The sequence below is a fragment of the Vulpes vulpes genome, chromosome 3 (genome assembly GCF_048418805.1).
Source record: "Vulpes vulpes isolate BD-2025 chromosome 3, VulVul3, whole genome shotgun sequence".
Lineage (NCBI taxonomy): Eukaryota > Metazoa > Chordata > Mammalia > Carnivora > Canidae > Vulpes > Vulpes vulpes.
The window spans coordinates 84,563,947-84,583,895 of record NC_132782.1 but is presented as its reverse complement, the minus strand read 5'-3'; the positions used below and the strand labels follow the sequence as shown (position 1 = coordinate 84,583,895).

The 19,949-nt window shown below is 38.9% G+C and overlaps 1 protein-coding gene, 1 non-coding gene and 1 pseudogene across 5 annotated transcripts in view; 2 read left to right on the top strand and 1 right to left on the bottom strand.

Annotated features, from left to right (window-relative positions):
• Positions 1-19,949, top strand: part of ZSCAN25 (zinc finger and SCAN domain containing 25) — a 79,698-nt gene that overhangs the window by 17,242 nt on the left and 42,507 nt on the right. The window lies entirely within an intron of this gene.
• On the top strand, positions 11,253-11,814 carry LOC112909991 (small ribosomal subunit protein mS33 pseudogene; annotated as a pseudogene).
• Positions 15,809-15,915, bottom strand: LOC112910029 (U6 spliceosomal RNA). Its single transcript, XR_003233191.1, has one exon. It is a non-coding gene; the product is annotated as a U6 spliceosomal RNA (small nuclear RNA).

The window sequence follows — 19,949 nt, the reverse complement described above, 5'->3', positions numbered from 1 at the left end:
AGGCATCGCTAAACCACTGAGCCACCCGGGCTGCCCAATTTGATTCATTTCTACATAAAAATTTTAAGAACTTCTGTATGGCAAAAACAATAGCAAAGATAAATGTCAGTTTGGAAGAAAGTAATTGCAACATAAATAACACAAAGTTCTAATATTTCTAATATATGAAGAACTTTAAAAAAAGCAAAAAAAAAAAAAAAAAAAACCCCAAAAAACCAAGCAAACAATCCCATTGAAAAATGGACAAACTGGAATTCCCACACACACACACACACAACAAAAGTGGCTATTAACCATATTTGAAGATGTTGACCTTCACTCAAAATATTCCAATTGAAACTACATGAGAGATTTCCATTCAATTGGCCAAATTTCCAAAACTTGACAGTACATGCTGTTGATGAGTTTGTGAGGAAACAGAATTTTTATGTGTTGTTAATGGCATGCAAAATAGTACAACCTCATGTGGAGGAGCATTTAGCAATATCTAACAAAATTATGGGTGAATTTATTTTTTTTTTATTTTTATTTTTTTTTATTTATTTATGATAGTCACAGAGAGAGAGAGAGAGAGGCAGAGACACAGGCGGAGGGAGAAGCAGGCTCCATGCACCGGGAGCCTGATGTGGGATTCGATCCCGGGTCTCCAGGATCGCGCCCTGGGCCAAAAGCAGGCGCCAAACCGCTGCGCCACCCAGGGATCCCTTATGGGTGAATTTAAAGAGACCTCTAACAATATGAAAATACTTATGTACAACATTCATTATTCATTACAGCATTCTTTTATTTTTATTTTTTAAAGATTTTATTTATTTATTCATGAGAGACACACACAGGCAGAGACACAGGCAGGGGGAGAAGTAGGCTCCATGCAGGGAGCCCTATGTGGGACTCCATCCCAGGTCTCCAGGATCACACCCTGGCCCTAGGCTGAAGGCGGTGCTAAACTGCTGAGCCATCCAGGCTGCCCCCCCCCCCCCCCCTTTTTAAAGGTTTTATTTATTCATGAGAGACGTAGGGGCAGAGACACAGAGGGAGAAGCAGGCACCATTCAGGGAGCCTGACATGGTATTCAATCCTGGGACTCCAGGATCACGTCCTGGGGCGAAGGCAGACGCTAAACCGCTGAGCCACTCAGGGATCCCTCGTTACAGCATTCTTACCACAAAAATATTGGAAGCTGCATAAATATCCAGGATAGGTGATTGAAAAACTATGGCACATCCATGCGATGTAGTGTGCAGCTTTAAACCATTATTGGGTCAGTTTTCACAATTGGAATATGGATCTAGATGAGATAAAATTATCGTATTGATGTTAAATATACTAGTGTTGATAACTGTTGTTACGTAAGAAAATATCTCTGTTCTTAGGAAATAGAAGTATTTAAGGATAAAGGACCATTTGTGTGTGTGTGTGTGTGTGTACACATATATACACAAATACACAGAGGTGAAATGGAGGCAGGTCAGAGGAGGAGGGAAGAGAAGAAACAAGGTAAAAATGTTAATGATAAGTGAATCTGGGCAAAGGATATATGGGTAATTTGCACTATTGTTTTTGCAACTTTTCTGTAAGCTTGAAGTTATTTTATTATAAAAATTTAAAATAAAAACAACAACAACAGGATTTACTAGTTATGAATGTGGAAGGAAAAGGGTAGCAAGTCCTTGTCCAATGATAATGGCCCTGAGGTGGGGGCAGGAGGGTGATGCAGCATTTAGCTAATGAGATGCACTGAATTAGTCATACCTCATTTTGCACAATAGCTGCAGATTCATTCCCATGCTCTTTTTCACTGTGCACACTGTTGTCCAAGGCTTCTTCATGCAGTGACTGAAGGAAGATCTTTGGTGTTGCAGTTTCCATAAAGGAAATTCAAATTTTCAGTGATTTCATCCCTGGGCTTGGTTTTGTATAGGTGTACTAACAGGATACTTTCCACTCAGCCTTTACACTGGTCATTTGCTTAAGGTTTTGTGGCCTCTACGAATGGTTTCAGCTACATTTTACCTCTGCCTCAAATTGAACCATTTCTCCCAAACCTGGTTTTAGCCCATTGCTATTTCACGATTTGTAATTTACTTGTGCTCTACAACAGGGCAAAACTGATGGTCAAATAAATGAAATCTGGTTTGAGCAGCAATGATTTAAAAGGGAAAGCGAGTCTAATTTTAGAATTGTGGAAGATGAGGGGCACCTGAGTGGCTTCCTTGTTTGAGTGTCTGCCTTCAGCGTGGGTCATGATCCCAGGACTCTAGGATCAAGACCTCCCTCTGCCTCTCCCCACCTATTGTGCACTCTCTCACTCTCTCAAGTAAATAAATAATTAGAATGGATAAAGAAGATGTGCTTTATGTATACAATGGAATATTACTCAGCCATTAGAAACGACAAATACCCACCATTTGCTTCAACGTGGATGGAACTGGAGGGTATTATGCTGAGTGAAGTAAGTCAATAGGAGAAGGGCAAACAGTGTAAGTTCTCATTCATTTGGGGAATATAAATAATAGTGAAAGGGAATATAAGGGAAGGGAGAAGAAATGTGTGGGAAATATCAGAAAGGGAGACAGCACATAAAGACTCCTAACTCTGGGAAACGAACTAGGGGTGGTGGAAGGGGAGGAAGGCGGGGGATGGGAGTGAATGAGTGATGGGCACTGAGGGGGGCACTTGACGGGATGAGCACTGGGTGTTATTCTGTATGTTGGTAAATTGAACACCAATAAAAAATAAATTTATTAAAAAAAAATAGAATCTTAAAAAAAATACCTGACTCATTAGAATTGTTGAATATGAAATGACAGAAGGGTTGTTAGATGTTGGGGACTGGTTTTAAGAAAGTCTATTTATTGGTGTCTTTTGTTTTGTTTTTTAGATTTAGCTGATATGCTGGGACTTAGGCACCCAGAAGGCATGTGGTTGACACTCCTAGTGTGTGCTAGAGTTTATGTACCACTCAGTGACCATGGATGTACATTGGGAAGCTCTCCTAACATGAGGCCCTAACAAACCTCAAAGAACCTCACTCCAGCCCACAGCCAGTGATGTTAGAACATCAGGAGCTGTTAAACCTAAGACCCATAATATTCCACTGTCCTCACTTGTTCGCTAACTTCCCTGCACTCCCCCACTCCAATTTTAGTATATGTGCTGCCAAGGGAGCACCCCTCCCCCACTCCAAATGTGACCCAAATATCTCTGGTAAATCCCACCTGGGCTCTGATCATACCTCTACAATGAAGTACTTTCTACTTTAGCAAGCTCAGGGAACAGTAGGATTGATAACTAGATTGTGTACGATTGGACTGTAGAAGATCATTTGCTAATAGAATCATGACATCTGACTCAAAAGATTCAATGTAGCAGATCAAAAAGCAAGTGATCCAGCTCCATTGTCTTAAGACCTTTCCCCTGCTTTCCATGATCCTGCAGAGGAAATTGCTGCCTCTGGGTGGTAGTCAACACTCAGTAAAGCCAGCTTTATCAGGTTGCTGAGCTGTATTCCTACCTTTGCTGATGGTGGAGTTGGCAAGTCCTTGTCATACTAATGTTCAAGGTGAAAACTATCCTTAGGAAATTTCAGATTGAGGTTTTGTCCTTCATGCTGTTAAATTAATTAAACAAGGAGGCCATTAGGCATTTTTTTAAAATTGGAATTCAATTTGCTAACACATAGCATAACACCCAGTGCTCTTCCCATCAAGTGCCCCCCTCAGTGCCTGTCACCTAGTCACCCCAACCCCTCCCCCACCTCCCTTTCCACTACCCCTTGTTCGTTTCCCAGAGTTAGGTGTCTCTCATGTTCTGTTACCCTCACTGATATTTTCGCTCATTTTCTCTCCTTTCCCTTTTATTCCCTTTCACTATTTTTTATATTCCCCAAATGAATAAGACCATATAATGTTTGTCTTTCTCCGATTGACTTACTTTACTCAGCATAATACCCTCCAGTTCCATCCACGTCGAAGCAAATGGTGGATATTTGTTGTTTCTAATGGCTGAATAATATTCCATTGTATACATAAGCCACATATTCTTTTTTTTCTTACAAGTTTATTTTTTATTGGTGTTCAATTTGCCAACGTATAGAATAACACCCAGTGCTCATCCTGTCAAGTGCCCACCTCAGTGCCCGTCACCCAGTCACCCCCACCCCCCGCCTACCACCCCTTCCATCACCCCTAGTTCATTTCCCAGAGTTAGGAGTTTTTCATGATCTGTCTCCCTCTCTGATATTTCCCACTCATTTTTTTCTCCTTTCCCCTTTATTCCCTTTCACTATTTTTTATATTCCCCAAATGAATGAGACCATACACTGTTTGCCCTTCTATTGACTTACTTCACTCAGCATAATACCCTCCAGTTCCATCCACGTTGAAGCAAATGGTGGGTATTTGTCGTTTCTAATGGCTGAGGAATATTCCATTGTATACATAAAGCACATCTTCTTTATCCATTCATCTTTCGATGGACACCGAGGCTCCTTCCACAGTTTGGCTATTGTGGACATTGCTGCTAGAAACATCGGGGTGCAGGTGTCCCGGCGTTTCATTGCATCTGTATCTTTGGGGTAAATCCCCAGCAGGGCAATTGCTGGGTTGTAGGGCAGTTCTATTTTTAACTCTTTGAGGAACCTCCACACATTTTTCCAGAGTGGCTGCACCAGTTCACATTCCCACCAACAGTACAAGAGGGTTCCCCTTTCTCCGCATCCTCTCCAACATTTGTGGTTTCCTGCCTTGTTAATTTCCCCCATTCTCACTAGTGTGAGGTGGGATCTCAATGTGATTTTGATTTGTATTTCCCTGATGGCCAGTGATGCAGAGCATTTTCTCATATGCTTGTTGGCCATGTCTATGTTTTCCTCTGTGAAATTTCTGTTCATGTCTTTTGCCCATTTCATGATTGGATTGCTTGTTTCTTTGCTGTTGAGTTTAATAAGTTCTTTTTTTAAAAGATTTTATTTATTTATTAATGAGAGACAGAGAGACAGACAGAGAGAGAAACAGAGACACAGGCACAGGGAGAAGCAGGCTCCATGCAGGGAGCCCGATATGGGACTTGATCCTGGGACTCTAGGATCACGCCCTGGCTGAAGGCAGCACTAAACTGCTGAGCCACCTGGGCTGCACTAATAAGTTCTTTATAGATCTTGGGTACTAGCCTTTTATCTGATAGGTCATTTGCAAATATCTTCTCCCATTCTGTAGGTTTTAGTTTTGTTGACTGTTTCTTTTGCTGTGCAGCAGCTTTTTATTTTTTTTATTTTTTATTTATTTATTTTGCAGCAGCTTTTTATTTTGATTAAGTCCCAGTAGTTCATTTTTGCTTTTGTTTCCCTTGCCTTTATGGATGTATCTTGCAAGAAGTTGCTGTGGCCAAGTTCAAAAAGGGTGTTGCCTGTGTTCTCCTCTAGGATTCTGATGGATTCTTGTCTCACATTTAGATCTTTCATCCATTTTGAGTTTATCTTTGTGTATGGTGTAAGATAATGGTCTAGTTTCATTCTTCTGCATGTGGATGTCCAATTTTCCCAACACCATTTATTAAAGAGACTTTTTTCCAGTGGATAGTTTTTCCTGCTTTGTCGATTATTAGTTGACCATAGAGTTGAGGGTCCACTTCTGGATTCTCTATTCTGTTCCATTGATCTATGTGTCTGTTTTTGTGCCAGTACCACACTGTCTTGATGACCACAGCTTTGTAGTACAACCTGAAATCTGGCATTGTGATCCCCCAGCTATGGTTTTCTTTTTTAATATTTCCCTGGCTATTCGGGGTCTTTTCTGATTCCACACAAATCTTAAGATAATTTGTTCCAACTCTCTGAAGAAAGTCCATGGTATTTTGATAAGGATTGCATTAAATGTGTAAATTGCCCTGGGTAACATTGACATTTTCACAATATTAATTCTGCCAATCCATGAGCATGGAATATTTTTCCATCTCTTTGTGTCTTCCTCAATTTCTTTCAGAAGTGTTCTGTAGTTTTTAGGGTATAGATTCTTTGCCATTAGGGATTTTTAATGCCTTGACAGCCTATATAAGCAATACAAAACCTAAACCTGTCAATGCCTCAAGGTTAAGAAATTGAAACATAGGGGTGAACAATCACAGATAGCCAACTAGGCTTTCCCCTATAAAGCAACCTTAAGTTATAGCCAAATAGTGTCTTTGCTTTGCTTCTTATCTTTCTAAATGTTTTGCTATTACCTCCTGTGCTCCTAGCCACTTCTGGTTTGGTACTGTCTAATAGGAATAGATTTTTGCTCAAACTCATAACATTTAAAAAATTTTTATTTAATTTCAGTAATTAACATGTGATATATATTTATATATATTTTTAATTGAAGTTCAATTTGCCAACATACAGTATAACACCCAGTGCTCATCCCTTCAAGTGCCCTCCTCAGTGCTCGTCACCCAGTCACCCCAACCCCCCACCTGCCTCCCCTTCCACTAACCCTTGTTCATTTCCAGGAGTCTGTCATGTTTATTAACCCTCTCTAATTTTTTCCACTCATTTTCCTTCCTTTCCCCTATAGTTCCTTTCACTATTTCTTATATTACATATGATGTGTTTTGGTTTCAAAAGTAGAAGTCAGTGAGTCATCAGTCTTACATAATACCCGGTGCTCATTACATAACATGTCCTCCTTAAGGTCTTTCACTCAGTTACCCCATTTCCCTACCATCCTCCCCTCCAGCAACCTTCAGTCTCCCTTTCTGATTTTGTTTTTTTTTTTTTCTCTCTTCTCCTATGATCCTCTGTTTTGTTTCTTAAATTCCAGATAAGAATGAGATCATATGATAATTGTCCCTCTCTGATTGATTTATTTTGCTTAATGTAATATCCTTTAGTTCCATCCACATTGTTACAAACTGCAAGATTTTATTCTTTTTGATGGTTGAGTAGTATTCCATTGTATATACATAGCACATCTTCTTTATGCATTCATCTGTCGGTGGACATCTGGGCTCTTTCTGTAGTATGGCTATTTTGGACATTGCTGCTATAAACATTGGGGCGCAGGTGCCCCTTCAGATCGCTACATTTGTGTCTTTGGGGTAAATACCCAGTAGTGCAATTGCTGGGTCATAGAGTAGCTCTCTTTTCAACTTTTTGAAGAACCTCCATACTGTTTTCCAGAGTGGCTGTACCAGCTTGCATTCCCACCAACAGCGCAAGAAGATTCCCCTTTCTCTACATCTTCGCCAACATTTGTTGTTTCCTGTCTTGTTATTTTAGCCATTCTGACTAGTGTGAAGTAGTATTTCATTGTAGTTTTGATTTGTATTTCCCTGATGTCAGGTGATATAGAGCATTTTTTCATGTGTTGGTTGGCCATTTATATGTCTACTTTGGAGGAATGTCTGTTCATATCTTCTCATTTCTTGACTGGATTATTTGTTTTTGGGTGTTGAGTTTGCTAAGTTCTTTATAGGTCTAGGATACTAGTCCTTTATCTGATATATCATTTGCAAATATCTTCTCCCATTCTGTAGGTTGCTTTTTAGTTTTGTTGACTGTTTCCTTTGCTGTGCACAAGCTTTTGATCTTGATGAAGTCTCAGTAGTTAATTTTTTGCCTTTGTTTCCCTTGTCTTTGGAGATGGGTCTAGCAAGAAGTTGTGCAGCTGAGGTCACAGAGGTTGCTGCCTATGTTCTCCTCTAGGATTTTGATGAATTCCTGGCTCACATGTAGGTCTTTCATCCATTTTGAGTTGACCTTTGTGTATGGTGTGAGGAAATGGTCCAGTTTCATTCTTCTACATATCCAATTTTCCCAACATCATTTATTGAAGAGATTGTCTTTTTTCCATTGGATATTCTTTCCTGCTTTGTCAAAAATTAATTGACCATAGAGTCATGGCTCCAGTTCTCTATTCTATTCCATTGATCTATGTGTCTTTTTTTGTGCAGTACCATACTGTCTTGATGATTATCACTTTGTAATAGAACTCGAAGTCTGGAATTGTGATGCCATCAGTTTTGGTTTTCTTTTTCAACATTCCTTTGGCCATTCGGGCTCTTTTCTAGTTCCATACAAATTTTAGGATTATTTGTTCCAGCTCTGTGAAAAATGTCGATGGTATTTTGATAGGGATTGCACTGAATGTATAGATTGACCTAGGTAGCACAGACATTTTAACAATATTTATTCTTCCAATCCAATCCATGGAAGATTTATCCATTTCTTTGTGTCTTCCCCAGTTTTTTTCATGAATGTCTGTAGTTGTTAGAGTACAGATCCTTTGCCTCTTTGGTTAGATTTATTCCTAGTTATCGTATGATTTTGGGTGCAGTTGTCAATGGGACCAATTCCTTAATTTCTCTTTCTTCAGTGTCATTGTTAGTGTATAGAAATGCAACTGATTTCTGACATTGATTTTATATCCTGCCACTTTGCTGAATTGCTCTATGAATTTTAGCAATTTTGGAGTGGAGTCTTTTGGGTTTTCCATATAGAGTATCATGTCATCTGCAAAGAGGGAGAGTTTAACTTCTTCTTTGCCAATTTGAATGCCTTTTATTTCTTTTTGTTGTCTGATTACTGAGGCTAGGACTTCTAGTCCTATGTTGAACAGCAGTGGTGATAGTGGACATCCCTGCTATGTTCATGATCTTAGGGGAAAAGTTCTCAGCTTTTCTCTATTAAGAATGATACTCACTGGGGGCTCTTTGTAGATGGCTTTTATGATACTGAGGTGTGTTTCCTCTATCCCTACACTATGAAGACTTTTTTTTCACTATGAAGACTTTTAATAAAAAATGGATGCTGTACTTTGTCAAATGCTTTCTCTGCATCTATTGAGAGGATCATATGGTTCTTGTATTTTCTTTTATTAATGTAACATATCACATTGATTGATTTGTGAGTGTTAAACCACTCTTGCAGTCTAGGAATAAATTCCACTTGGTCGTAGTGAATAATCCTTTTAATGTACTGTTGGATCCTATTGGCTAGTATCTTGGTATTTTGGCATCCATGTTCATCAGGGATGTTTTCCTTCCATTTCTATTTTTTGAGACAGCTTCAGTAGAATAGATATTATTTCTTCTTTAAATATTTAGTAGAATTCCCCTGGACTCTTGGGCCTGGACTCTTGTTTGTTGGGAGGTTTTTGATTACTGCTTCAATTTCCTTGCTGGTTACGGTCTGTTCAGGTTTTCTATTTCTTCCTGTTTCAGTTTTGGTAGTTTATGCATCTCTATGAATACATCCATTTCTTCCAGATTGCCTAATTTGTTGGCATATAGTTGCTCATAATATCTCTTATTATTGTTTCTCTTATTGTTGTATTTCTTCGCTGTTGGTTGTGATTTCTTCTCTTTCATTCATGATTTTATTTGTTTGGGTCCTTTCTCTTTTCTTTTTGATAAGTCTGGCTGGAGGTTTATCAATCTTATTAATTCTTTCAAAGAACCAGCTCTTAGTTTCATTCATCTGTTCTACTGTTCTTTTGGTTTCTATTTTATTGATTTCTGCTCTAATCTTTATTAATTGTCTTCTCCTGTTGGGTTTAGGCTTTATTTGCTGTTGTTTCTCCAGCTCCTTTAAGTGTAAGGTTAGCTTGTGTATTTGAAACTTCTCTTATTTCTTGAGAAAAGCTTGTATTGCCATATACTTCCCTCTTAGGACTTCCTTTGCTGCATCCTAAAGGTTTTTTTAAAAAGATTTTATTAATTTTTTCATGACAGAGAGAGAGAGAGAGAGAGAGGCAGAAGCAGGCTCCATGCGGGGAGTGTGACGCGGGACTCGATCCCGGGACTCCAGGATCATGCTCCGGGCCAAAGGCAGGTGCTAAACCACTGAGCCACCCAGGGATCCCCCTAGAGGTTTTGAACAGTGTATTTTCATTTTCATTTTCATTTGCTTCTATGAATTTTTAAATTCTTTAATTTCTTGGTTGGCCCATTCATTCTTTAGTAGGATGCTCTTTAGTCTCCATGTATTTGAATTCTTTCAAATTTCCTCTTGTTTTAATTAATTAACTAATTAATTAATTTTGTATATTTTTTATTGGAGTTCAGTTTACCAAAATATAGTAAACACCCAGTGCTCCTCCTGTCAAGTGCCCCTCTCAGTGCCTGTCACCCAGTCACCCCATCCCTCTGCCCACCTCCCCTTCCACTACCCCTTGTTCATTTCCCAGAGTTAGGAGTCTCTCATGTTCTGTCACCCTCTCTGATTTTTCACATTCATTTTCTCTCCTTTCCTCTATAATCCCTTTCACTATTTTTATATTCCCCCTGTGATTAAGTTCCAGTTTCAAAGCATTGTGGTCTGAAAATAGGCAGGAATGATCCCAATCTTTTGGCACCGGTTGAAACCCGATTTGTGACCCTGTATGTGAACTCTTCTGGAGACTGTTCCACGTGCACTTGAGAAGAATGAGTATTCTGTTGCTTTAGGGTGAAATGTTCTGAATATATCTGTGAAATCCATCTGGTCCAGTGTGTCATTCAAAGCCCTTGTTTCTTTGTTGATCTTCATCTTAGATAATCTGTCCGTTGCAGAGTGGGGAGGAAACAAATACCACATAGAGCAATCTGGTGCTGATTACTTAGCCTGGCCCCCTGGAAAGGGTGGTGCAATTCTGCCTTGGGCAAAGACATTTGAGAACCAACACAACAAGCTCTTCTGCCAGAAGATCAGCAGGAACATCCAGCCAAGACCAAGTTTACCAATCACTGAAAACTGCAGAAATCCAGCACTAGGGAATGAAGCATATAGAATTCATGGGTCTTTTCCTCCCCATGATTCTTTAGTCTTTCAATTTTAATTTTTTTCTCGTTCCCTTTTCAACCAATTTCTTATTTCATCAACTCTTTCTAAAAAATCTTTTTAAATTTTCATTTCATTTTGCAGTTATATTCTATCCTTTCGTTGTATTTAATTTTTTTTACATATATAAATTTTTCTTTTATTAAAATTTTGGGATCTAGTTTTCTAACAAATGGACCAAAATACACACAGGATCCAGTGTATTGCGCTATTCTGTTCAACTGTCTGATTGATTTATATATATATATATATATATATATATACACACACACACACATTTATATATGTATATATATGTATATATATGTAAAAATTATATGTATGTATATGTACATATATATATATATACACTCACATTATATATATAATTTTTGAAAAACTTTTATTTTTCAGTTTTGAGTCCATTCTGATTTGTTTAGTGTATATTTCTCTGGGGTTGTTGTTGCCATTTAAGTATTTTGTTCTCCTGTTCTTCTCTGGACTGAGTGACAAGATGGAAAAACTCACCTTAAAAAAGAACAAGAGGGCTTCCAGGAGAGGGTTGCGTGGGAGAGGAAGATTGCGAGTAGGGCCTCTTGCTGCTCAGGAAATGTCTTCCCTTTCAGAATATGCCTTGCGTGTGACTTGTCTGAGCGCCCGGCTGTTCGATGAAATTGCCAGGCCTACTGACTCCAAATCAATGAAAGTGGTGAAACTGTTTAGCAAGCAGCCTTTGGCCAAGAGGAAGGAGACTTATGACTGGTATCCAAATCACAACACTTATTTTGCACTCATTGGGGATACTACGTTTCCTTGGCCTCTATAGAGATGAGCATCAGGACTTCAAGGATGAGCAGCTGCGTCTCAAGAAGCTTCGTGGCAAAGGAAAACCTAGGAAAGGAGAAGGGAAAAGAGCCACAAAAAAGAAATAGTGCTGGTCCATCAGAAGAGAAAAGTTCTTCCTCAGCAGCTGACCACAGAAGAAGGTGTATTTATCTTTCTACTTGCTGGAGGAGTGTGAGCTTCTGAGACTGAAGAGTATTTGGAGGAACATGATCATTTCTGTGTTGAAGTCCAATTCAGTCGAGTTGTAACTGGTTCCTTGGACACTTTCTAATTCTGCAAAGTTATTCTGGCTTTGGTTTTATACTGTGAGGTTTACCTCTTTCTCTGGAGAAATGAATGCATAGGTGGTTGAAGACAGACTCATTTGGGGTGGGAATGGAAGGGTGGGCTTATGGGAGGAGACTCATTAAATGAGCATCGTTTCATCTCCCCAGGATCCCATTACACCAGCCCTTACCTCTGCCATCCCTCTGGCCCTTCAACCACTGTCTCCACCACCAAGCTCACAAAGTTTCTGAACCATCCACGTCTCCTTGGAGAGTAGTATCTACTGAGCTAGATTTGGGGGAAAGGCTGTACCTGCTAAGAGAGTACTGAGTGTACACTACCTGCTGTACATAAGGTACTAGGGCCCTAGTAATACCATGGTTAGCAAGAGAAAACAGTCCCTACCTCATAGAACTTTGAGGCTTGTGTGAAAGATTAATATCATTACATAAATAAAATTGTTTAAATGCTACAGAGGATCCCTAGGTGGCTCAGCAGTTTAGCGCCTGCCTTTGGCCCAGGGTGTCATCCTGGAGTCCGAGGATCAAGTCCCACATCAGGCTCCCTGCATGGAGCCTCTTCTCCCTCTGCCTGTGTCTCTGCCTCTCTCTCTCTCTCTCTATCTCTGTCTCTCATGAATAAATAAAGAAAATCTTAAAAAAAAAAAAAAAAAGAACAAGAGGCAGTACTGACTGCCAGGGACCTAATCATTATGGATATAAGTAAGATATTGGAACTAGATTTCAGAATAATGATTATAAAGATAGTAGCTGGGCTTGAAAAAAGCATAGAAGGCACTTTCTAGAGAATCCCTTTCTGGAGAAATAAAAGAATTAAAATCTAATCAAGTCAAAATAAAAAAGGCTATTAATGAGATGCAATAAAAAATGGAGACTCTTAACTACTAGGATAAATGAGGCACAAGAGAGAATTAGTGATATAGAAGACAAAATGATGGAAAATAAAGAAGCAGAGGAAAAGAGAGATGAACAACTACTGGATCATGAGGGGAGAATCTGAGAGATAAGTGATGCCATAAAGCATAACAATATTATAATAATTGAATTCCCAAAAGAAGAGGAAAGGGGGAGCAGAAGGTATACTGGAGCAAATTATAGTGGAGAACTTCCCTAATCTGGGGAAGGAAACAGTCATCCAAACCCAGGAGGCACAGAGAACTGCCTCAAAATCAATAAAAATAGATCAACACCCTGACATATAATATATAATAGTGAAACTTGCAAATCTCAGAGACAAAGAGAAAATCCTGAAAGTAGCTCGGGGGAAAAGAGATCTGTAACCTACAAGGATAGAAACATTAGACTGGCAGCAGATCTATCCATAGAGACCTGGCAGGCCAGAAATGATTGGCATGATATATTCAGTGTGTTAAATGAGAGGAATATGTAGCCAAGAATATTTTATCCAGCTAGCATGTCATTCAAAATAGGAGAGATAAAGATCTTCCAGGACAAACAGAAACTAAAAGAATTTGTGATCACCAAACCAGCCCTACAAGAAATATTAAATGGGATCCTTTAATTGAAGAGAGAGCCCAAAAGTAATATAGATCAGAAAGGAACAGAGAGACAATATACAGAAACAGTGACTTTACAGGTAATACAATGGCACTAAATATCTTTCAATAGTTACTCTGCATGTAAATGGGCTAAATTACCCAATCAAAAGACACAGGATATCAGATTGGATAAAAAAGCAACACTCATTGATATGCTGTTGCAAGAGACTATTTTATTTTATTTTATTTTATTTTATTTTATTTTATTTTATTATTTTATTTTATTTTTAAAAGATTATTCGTGAGAGACACACAGAGAGGCAGGGACATAGGCAGAGGGAGAAGGATAGGCAAGGATCGCAATGTGGGACTCCATCCCAGGGCCTCAGGATCATGCCCCGAGCCAAGCCGAAGGCAGATGCTCAACCACTGGGCCACCCAGGTGCCCCACAAGAGAATCATTTTAGACACAAAGACACTTCCAGATTTAAAGTGAGGGGGTAGAAAACCATTTACCATGCTGACAGACATCAAAAGAAAGCTGGGATGGCAATCCTTATATCAGACAAATTAGATTTTAAGCCAAAGACGAATAAGAGATGAGGAAGGACACTATATCATAATTAATGGGGCCTATCCAACAAGAAGATCTAATAATTGTAAATAATCCCTTAGCATGGGAGCCCCCAATTACATAAGCCAATTAATAGCAAAATTAAACATATTGATAATACTTTAACATTTTTAATATACCTCAGTTTATCTTTTAATAATGCTTCTCAACAGTGATTCTACAGTATTCTTCGAAGCCCATTTAACATCAAAATCACCTGGGGAACTTGTTTAAAATGTATTTGTGGATGGAATGCTTGTCCACAGGGAATCTTCATTTTATGCAACCCCTCAGGTGATAATAATGTACATAAATTCCAGGAATGATAGCTCTATTGTGGGGAAGATGTGGCTTCACCAGAGTACTCATTCCAACATTGGAACGTGTCCTGAAGTAGGAAGGAATAGCAAGGCATGACCTTCCATAGCAAAGTATTATTTGAATGATTGAAGCCACAGCACAGGAATTTCTTCAGCAATAGAGGATACTTACATCTTAATCTCTTCACTAGAAAAATAGTTTGATTTTGATTTTTTTTGGTCAGAAATCCACTCACTACTTTGTCTCAGCACTCACCATGATGCCCAGCTTAATAAATGTGCTTAATACAGATTTCCTTAATGAATCTGTAGTGGCCATCCACCCACCTCCCGCCCCAATTTTCTTGGTCGCCATTGCTTTACTTCACTTTTATGTCTCCATAATGGGTAAGGTGGTTGAAGCACTTTCCTCTGGGCATCCCAAGGGTGCAGTTTAACAGAAAAATGCTTCAGTTGTGATGTAGATGAGGTTGTGCTTATCTCTGACTAGGTGCTGGGCTGGGTGTGAAGAGCACAGCAAAGCAGGTGTGATGCAGCTGAGAGAGTCTGAGTGTCACAGAGGATTTGTTAGGAACTCTTTATTTTTATTTTTTTTAAAAGATTTATTTATTCATGAGAGACACACAGAGGCAGAGACAGGCAGAGGGAGAAGCAGGCTCCCCATGGAGCAGGGAGCCTGATGTGGGATTCAATCCCAGGACCCCAGGATCATGACCTGAGCCAAAGGCAGATGCTCAACCATTGAGACACCCAGGCACCCCTCATTAGGAACTCTTTAACAGAACCATATCTGTAAGTTGTTCTGAGATTTGTGTCCATAAAAGATCTTTAAGAGTATCCTTTTAAGTAAACTGGTAAGTCTTTGTTCTATATAACTATAGAGGAGGACTTGGAAAGTATCAAGGACATTGATGGAGAGACCACTGAAATGATACAGAAGAGTTTGGGAAAGAGTACAGCTTCTGTGACAGAATCAGTCCTGATCCAGAAGTTGAGTTCAGCAGTAGACTGGATTCTGGATAGTTTAGATCTCTATCCAAGAAAAAAACCTTTTCCTTTTCCTTTCTTTTGAATGAGGTGTTTCCTCTTATTTTACCTTGGCTTCTTAGTAAAATATCTTAAGGTATCATTCTTTCTTGCCTGACTAAAGTAAAGGGATGTCTTGATTTTTTGAAGGAAAAAGATCAGGGAGAGGAAGATAAGGGAGGGAAGGAGTGAGTGCAGGGCCATTTGTAGATTTGACTGTTACTTTGTTGGGAGAAGCCATCACAAAGGATATTGTGTCCTTTGTTATACAGAGATAGCAAAAATAACTCTTCTTATCCTTCTCACCCCCTGGATCTTTTCTCCATATTTAATTTAATTTAATATAATTTAATATAATTTAATTTAATTTTAATTCCAATGAGTTAACATACAGTGTTATATTAGTTTCAGGTATACAATATAGTGATTCAACTATTCCCTACAAAAATGCAGAATGCTTTATGAATTTGTGTGTCATCCTTGCACAGGGACCATGCTAATCTTCTCTGTATTATTCCACTTTTAGTATAAGCACTGTTTAAGCAAGCACACTTATCCAAACTGTTCCATTGTCCCATCTAACTTATTTGTTAACTGGGAGCTGACCCTGGGTGCCATCAAAGGGGAGATCCATTCCTAGACCTCCACTTGTATAGACCATATCATGGTCAGAATAACTCCATTCATACAGAACACACTGATACTTTATCTCAACATTGGATCTTTACTCCATGTATTATATCCTTGCATTTCATTTTCCTTTCCTAATTTAGTAAGTGTAACAGCAAAAAAGAAAAAAAAAAGAATTAGATTAACCTCAAACTAGAGACAGATAGCAAAAGACGTGCAACTTTTCACTGAAGATGTTTAACAGAGATCTCAAAAATTTTTTTTATCTCTTAGTTTGGATGTGGAGAAATTGGAATACCTGTACACATTTGGTGGGAATATAAAATGCGAAAAGTACTTTGCAAGACAATTTGGTGGCTCCTCAAAAAATTAAGACTAGAGTTATCATTATGACACAGCAAATTTACTTCTGGATATAGACCCCCAAAGAACTGGAAGCAGGGACTCAAAGAAATATTTGTGTACCCATGTTCATAGCAGTGTTAATTCACAATAGTCAAAAGGTGGAGGCAAGCTGTGTCCATCAGTGGATGAGTGGATAAACAAAAAGTGGTCTAATCATACAATGGGTTATTCAGCCTTAAAAAGGGAGTAAATTTTGCCATGCTACAGCATAGATGAACCATGAAAATATTGTGCTAAGTGAAATAAAAAGGCAAGTGCTGTGTGATTCCACTTACATGGAATTCAAGGTCATAGAGAGAGAAAGTAGAAGGGTGTTTGCCAGGGGCTGGGTGCAAAAGGAATGGGGAGTTAGTGTTTGATGGATATAGAGTTTCAGTTTTGGAAAATGAGGTTTTTTTTTTAAGATTTTATTTATTCATGAGAGACGGAGGGAGAGAGATAGGCAGAGGGAAAAGCAGGCTCCTCGCAGGGAGCCTGATATGAGACTTGAACCCGACCCCAGGATCAATGCTCTGAGCCAAAGGCAGATGCTCCACCACTGAGCCACCCAGGCATCCTGGAAAATGAAGAGTTCTATGGATGGATGGTTGTGTGGCTGCACAATAATGTGAATGTGCTTAATGCCACTGAACTGGACATCTTAAATGTTTAAGATGGTAAATTTTATATTATCTATATATTTTACCACTAATAAAAAAAGGCTGAAAAATGTGCATTGGCTTTATCAACTTGGAGAATCATTGGTGAAATGGTGAGAGCTGTTAAAGTCACATAGTGGTGGGGAAGCCAGGAGGCTTTGAATTCCCTCATTAGTTCTAACTCACGATACAACTACTCACTTGAAGATCAAGTAGACATCTCAGTCTTATCACAAAACCCAACTCCTTGTTTTCTCTCTACCATTCAAACGTCTTTTTTTTTTTTTTTTTCTCGTCTTATTAGATAGATCTTGCATCTCCTCAGTTGCTCAGGCCAAAAAGCCTAGAACCCTTTCTCTCACACCCCAAATCCAAACCATCAGTGAATTCCATCAGTTCTATTTCAAACCACACACAGTCTAGCAGCATTTTACTATCTCCAGCACTTTAGGTCCAAGCCACCATATTCTCTCTTGGACTACTTCAGCAGGGAGTTGCCTCTATTCTTTCTACTCTATAGCCTCTTCACCGTATAAGAACCAGACAGACAATCTTTAGGAAATATAAATAAGATGCTGTCACTTCTCTCTTCAGAAATTTCCAAAGGCGTTTCTTCTTGGGGTAAAAGCCAAAGACCTTATTTATAGCTAACAGTTCTTCCTGGAGCACGTTAGTCAACATGCCAAGAATGCTCCCTCTTAGGGACTGTGCTCTTGTTCTCTGTGCCTGAGCCTGTTTTCTCAAGACGTTTTACAGCTTTCTCTCTTCATGTGAGTTTCTGTTTTGAGAGACCTTTCCCAACTACCTGTGATATTTTTAAAACATGTCTGCAAATTCTCTGACATTCTTCCCATCAAGAATTGAAGTCTTAAAAAAAAAAAAGAATTGAAGTCTGATTCCTTTCCTCTTGAATATTGTCTGGCCTTGGTGACTCACTTTTAACAAATAAAATATGAAGGCAGTGATGCTGTGTTACTCATCAGGCTACATCATGAAAAGCAGTACTTGGGATACTTGCCCTTGGGTTAGAACCATCATGCTGTTAGGAAGCCCATGTCACACAGATAGGCCACACATAGATACTCCAGCAATGACAGCCCTCACTGTGGTCCTCACTGACAGCTAACATCAACCGTTAGATATGTGAATGGGGAATCCTTTTTTAAAAATTTTTAATAAATTAATTTTTTATTGGTGTTCAATTTACCAATATACAGAATAACACCCAGTGCTCTGAACGGGGAATCCTTCAAGATAACTCCAACCTAACCCTGTTTGTCTATAACTACATTATAGACTCTGAAGGAGCATTGCTGAGCTCAACTCAGTCACTCCCAGAAATATGAGAGATAAAATAAATGTTTGCTGTTATTTTTTAAAAACTGTTTTAACTAATGTTTACTGAGTATCTACTAGTTATTACAGGCCTTTTATATACAAGAACTTGCTTAACCTCTGTAATAGCCCTGGTTAGATAAGCATTATTTATTTTTTTATTGTTTTATTATATTTTTATTTTCAGTAGGCTCCACACCCAACATAGGGCTTGAACTCTCGACCCTGAGATTAAGCATCATACATTTCATTGGCTGAGTCAGCCAGGTGCCAATGATGGCTGTTATTTTAAGCTACTAAGTTTGGGTGGTTTGTTTCTGCACAACAGCCACTTGAAACACCACCCTGCTACAATTACACTCCTTATCAATTGCTTGTCCCCAACCTGGATATGATTTTCTTTATAGTACTTGGAGCTTTCTGACGTATTATATGTATATTTGTTCTTTTTTTTTTTTTTTTTTTCTGTTCTTCTCCCCATGCCCTGGAACATCAGCAACATGAAAGTAGAAACTTTGTTTTTGTTTGCTGATATATTCCCAGGGCCTAGAATATTGTACTCAATACAGAGTTGTCATTTGAGCTCAAAATGTATGTGTTAAGTGAATGTAGCTGTGGCCCTCTGATGTGGAAAAGGCATCCAGGGTGAACAAGAAGGTATTGATGTTAAAAGATTATATGTGACTTGGAAAATGTTGTATAGGAAATATTTATTATTCTCATTATTCTTTTTCTTTTTTTTCAAAGTTAGGGGTCTTTATTCAGACAGTAAAACACAGCAAAGTGGGAGAGCTATGCTGTCTCCATGGCAACAGAAAGTCTCATAAATGTAAGGTCCTTGGCTTTTATCAGGCAGACTTTTCCTGGATCAGGAGAAACATATTTTAAGTTGATGTATTCTCATTATTCTTGAAGATATTTCCACTTTACTACCAGTCGTACTTAATAATGCTATTTTTAAAATGTAGAAAATAAAACTTTTTCTTTTTTTTTAATTTCTTAAACACTTTATTTTTTAAAATTGAAACTAATGTTCTGGTATGTTTATGGGATTGGGTTTATGCTGCCAAGTCTGTGAGGGTGATTGATGTCAACTTTTCTTCACATAATTTTTACAGGTTTGAGGTGAGATTTTGCTATTACTCTGGTTTTATGATCAGAGACCCAGGAAAGCCTATATCCGGCCCTGCCAATCATCCCAACTCCTGAAGGCTCCCAAGGAAACAATATGCTCAAAGAACAATAGCAAACTTTGAGCCAGAGAGCCACGTTGTTAGTGTCTGAGTCACACCAGTTACCTCAATTGTGGACTCATTGGTCAAAGGTGAGCTGGAAAATAGTCTAGGCCTACTCACTTCCCAGTCTCAGCCCCAAATCTGAATTGAGGATCTCTGTCAGGCATGGTGTGTAGAGGAAGAGGGGTGACTGGGCTCAAAATGGGGACTCCAAGCAGACTATGAATAGAAGAGGACTAACCGGAGCAGGCAGAAGGAAGGAGGCTTCATCTCTGGTTGCTGACCCTTTAGGGCACACTGCCCTTCATAAAATATGCACCAGTGAACTCTTCAGGCTCTGA